This window comes from Cryptomeria japonica, chromosome 8, assembly GCF_030272615.1.
Source record: "Cryptomeria japonica chromosome 8, Sugi_1.0, whole genome shotgun sequence".
NCBI lineage: Eukaryota > Viridiplantae > Streptophyta > Pinopsida > Cupressales > Cupressaceae > Cryptomeria > Cryptomeria japonica.
The window spans coordinates 685,244,734-685,261,011 of record NC_081412.1 but is presented as its reverse complement, the minus strand read 5'-3'; positions in this window follow the sequence as shown (position 1 = coordinate 685,261,011).

Here is a 16,278-nt window from a genome sequence, read left to right as displayed (position 1 = left end):
TACACCTCCCATCTATCCTAAATTTAAAATGATCCCTTCATCTAAATGAAAATATTAACATTCCTCATCTTATAAATCTATCCCGTGTCTTTATATTCTAAAGACCAGTCTTTCAATTTTGTTGGTGTGAATAATTATTCATCATGGATATTATTACATTTTACTTAAGTTAACTTAGGATAATTCATCTCATCATAGTTTGGATATGAGACACTTAGGAAGTGTGCACATAGGGATATAGCTTGTAGGAGAAATTCCACCTTTTGTGGTCTTATCTTGTTGTTACACTCCACATTCGGTGGGTCCTCCACCTCTTGTGGAATATTATATTATTTCTACTACCTACCCCTACTTTTCTTACCTACCCTTATTTCTCATTGAGCCACATGTCATGATTGTGTGCTCACATATCCATATGGCCTTGCCTATATAAGCAGGCCCATATTCATTGTATTGGTTAATCCAGTTGATCATTTGTATATTGATGAGAATACAATTTGTTCTTGTCATTCTATTGTCTCTCTTTATGATTTTTACTGTTCCCTTGATCTTGGCAAAATATCACATGGTATCAGAGCTATTGGGGCTTCATTGATTGGTTTTGGGAGAAATCTTGGAAGGCTTCAATTTTTTGATCTGAGGTACTGCGTGTTTTGGAGGCATCCTAGAGCGTTTTTGAACTCACCATTGTGTCCGGAAGGCCATTTCCATAAAAATTGAGTATAAAATCGACTTATTTTGGCGAAAGTCGGATTTTGGGTGTGGAGAAAATTTTTGGCCAATTTGGGTGGTACGGTACAAATTTTTCGAAAAAAAATTTAAAAATGTATATTTTGATGGCCATACGGCCATCAAATTTAACATAGTTCTTTGTTGATGTTGAGATCTTTTTGAAAATTTTAGACCCCTCTTCGTTGAGCAATTTGGTTTTTTGGGTCAACTTTGGAGGCTCATAACTTGTTCAATTTTGCTCCTTTTTGGGTGCAATTTTTTTTATTTGGGCTAATTTTTAATGCTCTCCATAGTGGTGTGGCTATTTTTTGATTTTGGTGCACAGGTTTTTTAGAATTTTTGGATTCTCTCAGCTGTACTTGTCCAATCCTCTATTCCGCAAGTTCAAAGGCTTCGTTTGGGCTCATACGACCTCCTTTTCAAATGCCGTTTTTTTGAAAGTGCATAATTTTTCATCTACTTTCATAATATATGATCATTTTGCAAATATTTTGAGTGGATATTGTACTTTTAGATATTGGTCTTTTTTGGCCTACTTGGTACTTGTAATTTGCTTGGATCTTGGTTTAGATCTCTTGCATTATCAGTTTGAGTCTCTTTTGGCCTCATTGAGGAAGTTGTAAAGTTGAAATCAGAAGTCCAATTGGCCATTTTTTGCAAGTGGCCCATTGTACACGCACTAAGCATAAAGTGCCAAATCATCTTTTTTTTTTTTTTGGGCGGGGGGGGGGGGGGGGGTTCTTTGATTGAGTTAATTTGGAGGGGGGGGGTGTCTTGTGTGATTGTGTCTCTCTTTCCTTATGATCTTTCATTTTTGTTGCTATGAGTCCTCATAAATTTCCAGCTTTAATTCCACATAAGAATGCATCTTGGAAAATTAAAACATGGAGCAAATTAATGGAAAAATGACTCATGCATTACATAGATGGAACAATAACAACACCACCTAATCCTAAGGCTGATCCTAATTCTCAATTAGAATGGCTTACTAAGAATTGCATGGCTCTTGAAACTTTGCGTAAGTATGTATCAAATGACCTCATTTTTCACATTGAGAAGTGTTCTACAATCAAAGAGGCTTGAGAAATGTTTTAGAAATTGTATGGTCAAGTTGATGAAATCAGAGGTTACAAGATTGACAATGAGCTCACCAACTTGTATCCCAAGAGTTTTGATACAATCCAAGATTATGTCACCAAAGAAAATGAGCTAAGAGAAAAGCTTAAGGATTGTGGAATGGACAAAATGGATGCTCAGTTGATATTCAACTTGTTGGACAAGCTTGCACCTGAATATGCAACATTTGTTTCTAGCTTCCAAACTCATCGTTTGATAGTGGGGAGTTCCTACAGTATGCCTTCATTTGATGCTTTCACATAAATGTTGATGTTGGAACAATCTAAGTTGTTGAACATGGGGCTTCTCAAGTCTTCAAAGTCTAAGTCTTTGGTGGCTAATCAAGGGAGTCAAGGAAGTGAAGGCAAAGATTCCACAAGAATAAGAAGCAAACTAAGTCAAAGCCACAATAGGAAAAAGGACAATCATCCTCTCCATCACAAGGCGATTTTTCATCCTTTTCCAAGATGGGGAGTACACCTAAGAAGGATAAACCAACTTGTGCTTATTGCAAGAAGTATGGTCATGATGAGCATCGATATTGCCACACCAAGAAAGTTGATGAGTTGACAAATCTTCTTAAGAAGAACAACATCAATTTGCCTTCTCCCTACAACAAGAAGGATTCATCTCCTTCCTCTTCCTCACAGTCTAAGGGAAAAGGGCAAGCATTTGTGGCTAAAACAGGTTCTTCACAGTAGTGGATATTTTACTTGGGTACCTCTTAACACATGGGTTCTACAAAGGAGCAGTTTTCTTCATTGGATCCATCAAAGGTACCTCACATTTACATAGGTGATGATACGCAAGTAGAGGCTGAAGGGAAAGGTTCAATTGACATGGATGATGGAACATTTGAGAATGTTCTCTATGTTCCTAACTTGTCTACTAATCTTCTCTCTATCTACCAAATCACTCACTATGGGAATGGGAAAATGGTTGAGTTTACACCTAATTCAGTAGTGGTAAAGGAACTTGATAATGATGCCTTGGTAGCAGTGGGACAAGTCAATGACAACTCAAGGCTTTATTCATTCTCCCACTTTGTGCCAAGTTCTCCTTCTAGGGCCTTGCTTACTCATTCAAATTCAGAAAGTAAGCTATGGCATGAGCGGTTTGGTCACCTCAACACCTACTATCTTCAGCAGATCAACACTAAAGACATGGTCATAGGTCTACCTTGAATCAGTTTTTCAGAGGGTGTATGTTCAGGTTGTTCCATGGGCAAGCAGCCCAAGGAGAAGTTTGATAAGGGGAAAGCTTGGAGAGCTTTGGAAGTTCTTCAACTTGTTCACAACGATGTAGCAAGTCAATTTCCATCACCTTCATTTAGTAAGGCCTGCTATGTCCTCACCTTCATTGATGACTACTCCCACTTCACTTGGGTCTACTTTCTTATTCATAAGAGTGAAGTATTTGACAGTTTTCAGGACTTCAAGACTTGTGTGGAGAAGCAATCTGGGAAAGTGGTCAAGATTCTTTGTACAGACAATGGAAGGGAATATGTGAACAAAAGACTTGAGGATTTGTGTACATTTGAGGGGATTGATCTTCAGCATTCTATTGCATACACTCCATAACAAAACAGAGTTGTAGACTGCAAGAATAGAACTCTCAAAGAAATGGCTAGTTGTATGATACATGCACATTTTCTTGATCCTGCCTTTTAGGCAGAGGCTATCAGTTGTGCCACACACATCCAAAATTGGGTTCCTCACAAATCTTTGCAAGGTATTACTCCTTTTGAGGCTTGAGCTGGTAGGAAACCAATTGTGAGACATTTCAGAGTCTTTGGGTGTCTAGCATGGGCTCGCATACCTCCGCAAAAACGTAAGGCATTGGAACCTCAAAGTAGGACTTTCATTGTTGTTGGATATCCTAAGGGCCTTAAGGCATATCAGTTGATGGATCATGAGACACATGAGGTGTTTATTGAGAGGAGTGTTCATTTTGAGGAAACCTCTCCTAGCTTAGCCTCTTTACCTCCTCTACCTTCCTCCATTGTGGATAGTGATGCTAGTGATTTAGATGATGAGACTCCTTCAACTTTGACTCTTAGGGTTACACCTCTGTCGGGTCCACTTGCAGTTGAGGAGCCTCGTTCTTCACCTCCACCTTGACCTCATTGGGCTCGATAGACACTTGAGTCAGCGGGTTCTCTTGTTGGGGATCCTTTAGATACACGGAGGAGTTGATCATATCATCAGGACCTTCCACATGCATTCATTGCTACCGCTTCCGATCCACTGACATTTTGGGAAGCATCAGGGGTTCCTGAGTGGGACTAAGCTATAGAGGAAGAGTATAGTTCCTTGATGAGGAACAACACATGGGAGTTAGTCCCTCTCCCCAAGGGGAGAAAGATGGTTTGATGTAAGTGGATCTATCAGACCAAGTTTGCAGCAGATGATAGTATGGATAATTATAAGGCTCGTCTTGTTGCAAAAGGTTTCTCTCAGGTTCCAAGTGTTGACTATACTAAGACCTTTGTACCCATAGCCAAGATGAACTCCATTCATTTGACACTTTCTATTGCCGCAACTCATGGTTGGGTTGTACATCAGATGAATGTGAAGAGTTCTTTTCTTCATGGGGATCTTGATGACGAGATTTATATGGAGCAGCCACAGGGTTTCATCCAAGATTCTTCCTTGGTTTGAAGACTAAGGAAATCTCTCTATGGCCTTAAGAAGGCCCCCAGGGCTTGGTACGCCAAGATGGATTCCTTTCTTATCTCAGCAGGGTTCACCAAGTGTCATTTTGATTTGAATGTCTACATTTTATGACAAGATGACTCACACTTGATACTTGTGCTCTATGTTGATGATTTGATTATTACATGGAGCACCACATCCACAATTAGCAGTGTCAAATATTCTTTGCATGATAGATTTTCTATGACTGACTTGGGTCTTTTGCACTACTTTCTCGGGATAGAGATTTCATAGTCACGTTTTGGGATTACACTGTCGCAGCCCAAGTATGCTCTTGATCTTCTTGCATGCTTTCATATAGCTGATTGTAAGCCTCCACTGACTCCCTTTCTTTTAGGAGTCAAGCTTGAGGCTAGGTGCTCTTCTCCACCAGTTGATGCTACATTGTATCGTCAGGTTGTGGGTAGTCTCATCTACTTGACTCACACACACCCTGATATTTCATTTGCATTTGGCATGGTTTCCTGCTTCATGCAGGAACCATATGAGCTTCATTGGAAAGCCGCCAAATGCATCCTTCATTACATCCAAGGTACGCATCACTATGTGATTCACTATGCAACAGGGACATGACTTCGCTTGGTTGGTTACACAGACTCCAATTGGGCTGGCAATCTTGATGATCGTAAGTCTACTTTTGGTTACAACTTCCACCTTGGTTTGGGCCCCATTTGTTGGCAGAGCAAGAAGCAACATGCTATTGCTCTCTCTTCGACTAAGGCTGAGTATCGAGGAGCTATTAACGCAATGACTGAGACCATTTGGCTTCAACAAATTCTCACAAAGTTTGGGCTCACCACTCCATGGCTGACAGTTCTATATTGTGACAATCAAAGTGCTATTGCAATCTCAAAGAACCTGGTCCAACATCAGTGGACCAAACACATCAAGATCCATATGCACTACTTCCGAGAGCTGATTCAGGAGCAGGTCATTGATTTGCAGTATTGTCCTACAATGGAGCAAGTTGCTGACATCTTTACCAAACCTTTCATCGAGAGTAAGTTCCAATAGTTGTGAGCTCTCTTGGGGGTGCCATATATCTCATTAGGGGGTGTCAGTTGACTTCTCCTTCCTCTCTTATGGGGGGCCACTTTTTACTCTTTGAGGTTTTGTCCTTCTTCTTTGAGAGTCTTTTGTACATTCATCTCTCTTTGGGGGGGGGGAGTTTTTTCCCACTGGGATTTCTCCCTTTCTCCATTTGTGAGAGATTGCATTACGTAGGTTTGCTTGCATTTGCATATTGTACATGGGTACCTATCATGGCCTAGTAGTCGGGACTCATCTTGCATTGTTGTCTTGAGTCTTCATTCCCCTAAGTTGCACTTAAGGGGGGGTGTTGGTGTAAATAATTATTCATCATGGATATTATTACACTTTACTTAAGTTAACCTAGGATAATGCATCTCATCGTAGTTTGGATATGAGACACTTAGGGAAGTGTGCACATAGGGATATAGCTTGTATGAAAAATTCCACCTTTTGTGGTCTTATCTTGCTGTTACACTCCACATTTGGTGGGCCCTCCACCTCTTGTGGAATTTATATTATTTCTCCTACCTACCCCTACTTTTTCTTACCCACCCTTGTTTCTCATTGAGCCACATGTCATGATTGTGTGCTCACATATCCATATGGCCTTGCCTATATAAGAAGGCCCATATTCATTGTATTGGTTAATCCAGTTGATCATTTGTATATTGATGAGAATATAGTTTGTTCTTGTCATTCTATTGTATCTCTTTATGCTTTTCATTGTGCCCTTGATCTTGGCAAAATCTCACAATTTCTTCCATCCATTTTGGGTCCCTAGCTCCAAAAACCAAAACCTTCATCCCTTATATCTATCTTGGGTCCTTCCAACTCCAATATACTATTCACATAACCTCAAATCCTAAATCAAGATCAACAAAGGCACATATCTTTGAGATCCTTCCAACATCCTACCTATAGTAACCCACCTATAAGACCTCCATATTATTCTTCTCCATCCACCAGTCCCATTGATCTTTAAAGGATTTTGGATGCCAAACATAAAAAACATAAATCCAAAATCCATATACATTGAAGGATCCACATACATGTTAATTTGATGGATCCACAAGGCATGTGTACCAAGATGGTAGACTAAAAGGGGGTCTTAAGATGCCACCTCTTTTTTTCTGAAATAGAAAATGTCTAAACTTCAATGAGAAATTGAAGATACTACACTCAGAATTTCAATATGCAACAAAACAAGAGTTGTAGTAATCCAAATGTAACTTCTAAACTACTATTTTTTTTTTTAAATGGTGGGGATTACTATTTTTATCATAAAAACATAACTGTAGCGTCCTAAAATTGCGACACTTGCAATTTTGACTGCATTTCGGTCTTCACGATGGCAACGCAACACACAACCTAAATGGAGACCTCGAAACTTGCTCACGACACTGAAAATTGCATTTTTCAAGCATCCTGGCCTGAACCTCCTTGCACCTTGATGTCCAGGGAGGTGGGACCAGAGCGCCCAGCGCCCTGGTCCCTGGGTCCTATTTTGGGCCCGGTTTCCTATGGGGTATCGGGTCTTTTTGTTTGCAATTTGGAAAATAAACTTTCTTGGTCGGCCTAAGGTCGGGAAAATCAGTCTATTAGCCCTAATTGACAAGTATATAAACTACATTTTCCTCTTTCATTTGGACATAAGATGATATGACGTGGAAACTATACTCAAGCACTCAAGCATTCAAGCATTCTAAGTCTCCATTCAAGGCTAAGTGTTGCATTCAAGTCAAGGATTCAACCATTGAAGAGGAGATCACATATTACTACATACAACAACATACAACATCTATACCTTCGCACATAAGGATACAAACATCCTTAGAACAAGGTATTAGTACTTGTTTTACATTACATACATTTACATTTACAGCAATTGCTCATTTCTTGGTTAATTCCAAAACCGGGGTTTGACCTAAAGGCAAACCCCTAATCCCTAACCCCCCAATCGTCTTCGCTTTTCTGTGTGTAGGTTGCAGGTACGCGGCTGAAATTGAAGATCTGGAATCCTTGTGCAGAGACGAACAGATCCCCCTTCGTTTCACAAATTTTTTGGAGGACCGTGGCGCCGGGCGCCATCATCCAGACAACTTTTGCTCAAATTTATAGGACAGTGCCGTATCGACATTTTACTACTAATTCCAGGTCCGCAGCTTCATACTATATCCCAAACTTAGTTTATAAGCGAATCTTTCTCACTTTCTATGCATGCCTAGCTTAATTCTCTTATCAACATTCTTTACAAAAGAGGGTAGCCTTGCTTTCTTAACCCTTGAAACTCATTTAGCATCCAATCTTGCATTGTGTGGGATTGGATCTTGTGGGTTTCAACCCCTCTTTTGAATGTAAAGTCTCTCCCTTAAGTGAAAACCATCAACCCTAGCGAACCTCCCTTCTCTCTCCTCGGCGTTGGAAGAGGGGAGACCAACTAGGGTTCGATCGCGATTTTCCGCTTTACATTTTGGTGAACCCGACGTGAACATCCTTTCTGATTTTTCATGATTAGATCTGAAAATTGATTCCTTGATTACATTTCCATGTTTGATATTTTGCAAAATTTTAGAGGTGATTGCATAAAAACCCTAAAATTTCTTTTTAGTAATTGAACTTGTGAAATGCTTAATTGTTAATGCTTGTTTCAAATCTGCTCTTCTATTACAAATCATCAATTCATATTTGTGCTTTAATTTTGAAAATTAAGTGGTTAAGTGTCAAAACCCTAATTTTTGAAACCCTCTTGATTCAACCTTTGTCTGACAATTTCACTGATCAAAACATTTCCAAATCGGCTGTAACTTTGGATTCCGCAATAAAATCACAATATCTTTCATCCCTGAAAATTTGGAAAAAAGTTGCGAGGACCGTGTGCACTCCGAGCGCCATCGTCCTCGACATTTTTTCCGAAATTTCGGGAGCTAGATCTTACTGTATTTTTCTGCTAAAATCCAGAATTTTGGCTGATTTTATCAATTCTAACACTTTCAAAATTACAGTCAAAGTTGGTCTTGTGATTGCTTTGTTTAGGGCTTCTAATCATTCAAAAATCATTAAAACTAAAATTCATGTCAAAATTGTGTTTCTTACTGTCCTAAATCTGAAAAGTGTGTTTGCATTCATTCGAAATTTTAGTGCTTTATTCAAATTCTTGCATTTTGTGACTTTTGAAATTAAGTGCTTAATTACAACAACTTTGATTTCCGCTTTCAAAATTGAATCTTGCGTGAAATTGAGTCAATTTTTAAATTTCAAAATTTGCATTGCTTTTGACATTCCCTCTAAAATCATAAAATTCAAAATTTCAGTTTCCCTCTCTTTTTCAAAATTCAAATTTTGCATTTTTCGACAATCTTGATAGGGTTCAATTTTGAAATTGCAACTTTAATTTGGCCTATCTACAGATCGTAAAATCACTCAATTTTTTTAGATTAGCTTTAAAATCATCATAACTTTCATCCCTGCAAATTTCGAAAAAAGTTGCAAGGACCGTGTGCACTCCGAGCGCCACGGTCCCGGACATTTTTTCCGAAATTTCAGGAGACTGTCATGATTGCATTTAACAGCTTAAATCTAGAAGATTGGCTGATTTTACTGAAAATTGCTACCTCTAAATTCAAAATCTTCTCTCTCTTGCTAGTGCATGAGTTTTACAACAATAAGCCCTACTTACACTATTCCCGTTAGACGAAGCCATAGAATTAAGTCTTTCCGATGTTTAATTACCGAGGAGATGGAACCTAATTTGAATAGCCTTTTTAACGAGGACATGGGTAATTCCTCTAATCCTCCTAATGATGAAGAAGCTCTCCATGAGGTTTCTGTAGAACAACTTTCGAAATTGGATAACCAATTTGATGATTTTCACCAACGGATGTCTCATGAGTATCCCGATAGTCAAGCTCTTCCTTTAATTGAGGGTCTAAAACATATGCTTCAAAGTGATAAGAATGGAATTGATATTTTGCGTGGTATTGCACACATCGTGGATTCGAATGTGATGCCTATGAAGAGTTGTGCTGAAACTTTAGGTTATACACAACCTCCTACACAAGTCAATCATTCTATTCCTTTGAGAACTCCTATTGCTAGCATACCTACCTTTACATCAAATATAATGGCTACTTCTATACAAGACATTCCTCCTATGATCACTAGTCATGGGGGCAATCCTCTTTCTTCAATTAATCTAATTCCTTCATTTAATCCGACTTTTTCATTCATCCCTTCAATGAGTGTTCCTATTACATCTTCACAAATGAACATCACGCAAGGGGGCAATTCATTTAACCATTCTATTCCTCCTTGTAGTGTTCCTCTTGTCCAATCATCCCCTATGATTGACTATCATAGGGTCCCGCCACCTTACTCTCTACCTTCTTTCAATAACATAACACCTCCATCTCAATCTAACACACCTAATATGAATTCTTCGACTGAAGCGACCATTAATAATCTTGCACAAACTGTCTCTTCTTTACAGCAACAAATTGCCTCTATGAATCAATCTAAGTTTAGTGTGCCTACATTTGATGTTGCGAGCCCACTTTCTCTTGACATTGTTCGAGCTATCCCTCCTAAACATGTTGAAAGCCTGCATTTGGAACTTTATAATGGTAAAGGAGATCCTCTAACACATGTTAAGACTTTTCAAACAATATGTACCGATTTTGCTTATGACCAAAGGTTGCTTGCAAAACTGTTTACTAGAACATTAAGAGACAAAGCCCTACAATGATATTGCTCGTTGCCTTCTTATTCTATTACTTCTTTTGAACAACTTGCAAATGCTTTCATTCAACAATTTCAAAACAATATAAGTCCTAAAGTTACTTTGATTGATTTAATGCATTGTAAACAAGGTGTTAAAGAAAAAGTGACTGATTTCATTGGTAGATATAAGCATTTGTATGCTCAAATTTCTTTTCCAGTGCCTGACAATGATATTCAAAGAATATTTATTTCTAATTTACAAAAAGATATTCGAGACAAACTTCTGTTTTCTGAGTTTACTTCTTTCCAACAGTTGTGTGCAACTCTTCACAATTATCAACTGACTGTGAGTCAAATGGAACAATCACATCCTATGGCTCCGAGTGATAAGGGTGATAGCAGTCAACAACCATTTGGGAAGTTTAAACCGAACAGAGATTCCATCAAATTCAATGAAAACATCATCAACAACAATGTGAATGCAGCATCAGGTGTGCCTCCTATTTCTAAATTTTTCAGGAAAGAAAGAAAGTATACTCCTTTGAATGAATCATTGCATGGTATTATGAATAAGTTATTGGAACAAAATGTGCTTACTCTTCCTCCTATAAGACAAATTGATCCTGCAAAGATTACTTCACCTTATTTTGATAACAAAGCTTTTTGTCACTTTCATCGTCAACCTGGGCATGATACTGAAAAATGTTTTTCTTTAAAGGGTAAAATTCAAGATTTGATTGATGATAATACTATCTCTGTTTCTGGAGTGAATGATAAAGGCAATACATCTGTAGCTCCTCCTAATCAAAATCTTTAGATTTTTAGTGATCCATTACCTTCTCATACCTCTAATGCGATTGAGGCTAATGATTCCTCTCTCTCATCTGATGGTCTTGTGTCTATGACTCTGAATGTGATTAACTTTGTAGAGCAGCAAGAAAACCCTAAAGAACCTTCCATCACATTTGATTCTAGTGAAACCATTAGAGCACCTGATGGTCCTTTATACATAGTTGCAAAAGTCAAGAATACACCTTGCCGTGGAGTGCTTATTGATCCTTCGTGCATGGTTAATGTTATTACTGAAGAATTTCTTTTTACTTTGCAATTGAATCAAGTGATCTATGACAAAACAGATGTGATTGTGAAATTATTTGATGCATTTTCTTCTCCTGCAATTGGTTCTATTACATTGCCTATTGAGGTCCATAACAAATCTCTTGATGTGAACTTTGCTATTATTCCTTCGTCTGAACAATTTCGTGTGAAGCTTGGCTATCCTTGGCTATCTTCCATGAAAGCTATTGCTTCTCCTATTCACAAGTGTTTGAAATTTCCCCATAATGGTGAAGTTGTTACTGTCAATCATAGTCTCTTTAAACCAGCTGAAAGAACTTCTAGTGTTCCTATTGATTATTTTTGGCCTAAACAATTCCAATCTCTTCCTCCGCGAAGTGATCATCTTTTCAAATCTTATCAAAAGTGGAAAACAGATATGATCCTATCTCTAAGTGAACCTAGAACACCTAAACTTGACATTCCTATTGTTCTTGAGAAGGAAGTTCTTCCTTTGAAAGATAAAACTAATGTCTTTCCTCAAGAAGATTCTCAACCCATCCCTATGGATGTGACTATGTCTATGCCTAATAAACCTTCTAAAAGTAGACCTATACCTCCTCGTCATGATGGACTTGGTCTTCTTCCTAAACCAAAAATTCCTCCTTTATATGGAGCAGTTCCTCCTCCTTTTTATAGAGAGAAGAGACCTTCCTCTTCTCCTATTATCCAGCCTAAGAGACCACAACCTAAACACCCAAGTGATAAGGATGAGAACATTCCTCCTCCTCAATCTTCTCCACTTCCTACTAAGACTAGACGTAATCGTTCTGCACGTGAACGCTGACGAAAGCATCGTCTTAGGGCTCAAGCAGCTGCTTCTCAAACTTTACAATCTCCAAAAACACCTTCAACAAGCATTATTCCATTTTCTCCTCAGCCGGAAATAGAGCCTAAATCTCCTAAACATAAGATGTATGATGGTCTTGATCCTGTGTGAGTTAAAGATCCTATTTTTATAAATCTTGATAATGATATAGATGAAAATGTTACTTCTCTTGCTTCTGATAATGAATATGAACTTGTTGATATTGATAACCATTTATCTAATGAATTTTCTAAAGCACTTATCCTAGCTCCTAGACAAGAACAACGTGGCTCGGAACATGAACACAACCCTTGTTTGGATCTTGTGATAGCTTCATCTACTATGTTGGATGTTCCTCCTCTAGCATGTTCCCTGCCTTCCCGGAACATTGATCAGCAAGATCGGGGGGTAGATGACGTGCTAGACTAGTTACATTAGCATAGCAGATTCTTTCCCCCTCTCTTTTGTTACTTCTTCTATATGTTATTCTCATTCTTCTATTTGTCGTCCTTAGTGTTGTCTACTTGAGGACGATGCAAAGCATTGAGATCTCTTTTGGTCTCTCTCATGTTGACTCAAAAGACACATGTGTTCCCTTCTTCTAGGTGACCTTCCTTGATTGGGGAATGAAGAACAATTATGCATACATATGATATATATACATGAATTATCATACAGCATATTGACCCCGAGGAAAGAGAAGTCACCTCGTGCTTTGTGTTTTGTATCTATTATCCTTGGGTTTATCTCACACTTGGGGGCTAAATCTTTGTGATAACGTGCTCCTTTCCTTTCTCATTTCTTATGTGTATCACTATGTTAAAACAATCACCCCCGTTGAGGCGTGTGCGATCGCTTTAATGTAGGGGGGCATACACCCTGTCTATCCTTTCAAGATACTTGAAAATTTCTTGGCAAACTTAGCTTTGCCTTGAAAATTTTTGGTATTTCTTTTGCATGACTCATAGTGAGGGAACCTTACTACTGACAGTCATGGTTCTCCCTCATGATCTTCCCTTTTACTTTGTCAATTGAAGTCATAAGATCCTTAGTCCACTGGGGGCTTGGTGTGTCTTGCCTCCTTGACGTGGTGAAAGTCTTTCAATATTGTTTCCTTGTACTTTACCAGAAGTATGAGCATACATACTCCCGCTAAAGTGGGGGCTAAATGTAGCGTCCTAAAATTGCGACACTTGCAATTTTGACTGCATTTCGGTCTTCACGATGGCAACGCAACACGCAACCTGAATGGAGACCCCGAAACTTGCTCACGACACTAAAAATTGCATTTTTCAAGCATCCTGGCCTGAACCTCCTTGCACCCTGATGTCCCGGGAGGTGGGACTAGAGTGCCCAGCGCCCTGGTCCCTGGGTCCTATTTTGGGCCCGATTTCCTATGGGGTATCGGGTCTTTTTGTTTGCAATTTGGAAAATAAACTTTCTTGGTCGGCCTAAGGTCAGGAAAATCAGTCTATTAGCCCTAATTGACAAGTATATAAACTACATTTTCCTCTTTCATTTGGACATAAGATGATATGACGTGGAAACTATACTCAAGAACTCAAGCATTCAAGCATTCTAAGTCTCCATTCAAGGCTAAGTGTTGCATTCAAGTCAAGGATTCAACCATTGAAGAGGAGATCACATATTACTACATACAACATACAACATCTATACCTTTGCACATAAGGATACAAACATCCTTAGAACAATGTATTAGTACTTGTTTTACATTACATACATTTACATTTACAGCAATTGCTCATTTCTTGGTTAATTCCAAAACTGGGGTTTGACCTAAAGGCAAACCCCTAATCCCTAACCCCCCAATCGTCTTCACTTTTCTCTGTGTAGGTTGCAGGTACGCGGCTGAAATTGAAGATCTGGAATCCTTGTGTAGAGACGAACAGATCCCCCTTCGTTTCGCGGATTTTTCGGAGGACTGTGGCGCCGGGCGCCATCGTCCCGACAACTTTTGCTCAAATTTACAGGACAACGCCGTATCGACATTTTACTGCTAATTCCAGGTCCACAACTTCATACTATATCCCGAACTCAGTTTATAAGCGAATCTTTCTCACTTTCTATGCATGCCTAGCTTAATTCTCTTATCAACATTCTTTACAAAAGAGGGTAGCCTTGCTTTCTTAACCCTTGAAACTCATTTAGCATCCAATCTTGCATTGTGTGGGATTGGATCTTGTGGGTTTCAACCCCTCTTTTGAATGTAAAGTCTCTCCCTTAAGTGAAAACCATCAACCCTAGCGAACCTCCCTTCTCTCTCCTCGGAGTTGGAAGAGGGGAGACCAACTAGGGTTCGATCGCGATTTTCTGCTTTACAATAACATAGCACCTACTGTGGTCCTCCTAAAATTAAAAATTTTATTTAGAATTTAAAAAATTGCTCCAATGAGAAACTAGCTAAAACCATATAGTTTATGTCAGATTTTTTGGCTAGTTTTTTAATGAATATATAATTTTTTAACTAATTTTTGTACTAGACACATCCTGAAAAATAGAAATTTGAGTGTTCTCCCTCCTATTTTTTTTGAAAAATAATCAAAAATCAATTGTTTCCTTTTCAATACATGCAGAGTGGATTTTAGTTTCTAAAAATCTAATTTATTTTGAAATATAATGAACAAGTAAAAACCCATGTCCAAAATAGCATGTGTTGGTTTTTAACAAAAAAAAGACACACTAACAAATGAAATTAGAGATGAAAACCTTAACATAATCAAAATTTAAAAATAATTATATTGTTATATATCTAAGAGAGAGCTTAACATCATCATGGTTTTTTATTTTTGTTTGAATTAAAAAACATGTAAACCTGATGGAAAGCACAACTAAAACTATGAGAAATTTTTTCATATAAAAAAAAACACATCTCAGGCCTCAAATGGCCATCCAAGCCTTTGGGTTGGATGCCCAAGGAAATGTGTTTCCCAATGAAAATTATTTGGCAAGTGCCAAATTTGGTGCTCACCAAATTGAAGAAATGTATTTTTACATTTCGTGAGCACCAAATCTTAAAAAATGAAAATTTCCATTTGGTGAGTGCTAAATTTGGTACACACCAAATGTATCGCATTAGAAATTTATCCATCTCTCTCCCCCTCCCTCTCTTTATTAGTGTAATATATACATAAAAATAAACATTTAAGTATAAGTCACATTTTAATATCTTTTTCCATTCTTAAAGTTATATTATATGTATATATTGGTAGTATGTTGGAGAGTGGTTTCAGATATCTAGGAGATAATATAGATTCTAGGTTAAATTAGAAGATCATATAAATTTTTAACATACATATTTTAGTAATCAGAATGCTCCTATCAAGATACTCTTAGAATCTTTATCTCCTCCAAACTCTAGACCTATCTCTCTCACTCTCTTCTCTCTATAAGCTCACCTTCTCTCCCACCCTCTCTTCCCCTCCACCTCACCTTCCCTCCTTATCCCCATCTCTATCCTTCCCTTCTTATCTCTTCACCTCTCTCTCTTTCTTCATTCTCTCAATCACTACCTCTCCCTCCCACCCTTTGTCTCACCATCTCTAGGTCTCTCCCACCCTCCCTTTTTAACTCACCACCTCTCCCTCACTGTCTTATTTCTCACCTCTCTCTCCCCATATAACTCTCTCACCTCTATCTCTCCCCCTATGTGTCTGACCCATCTCTCGCTAGGTCTCTCACTTCTATATATCTCCCCTCTCTAATTATTTCCCTCCTTCTCCACCTCTCTCCTTGCCTCTTTATCCCTCTTTCTTTCTTTGTGAAATTTTGTCTCCCTCACCTCTCTTTCTCTTCCCTCTCTAGGTATATTGATCACTCCATGTCTACCTCACCCCCCCTCTCTCTCTTTCTTTGATCTTCTTTCTCTCATTATCTCTCTCCCTCTACTCTCTTAGGAATAGGACATCTAGGATATAGGATTTAGAGTATGGAGTATATGATTTAAGATTGAGGTATAGGGTTTAGGGTAAAATATTGATAGTATAGGGTATAAGGTACATAGGTTTAAGGGTATTGCCCATATTG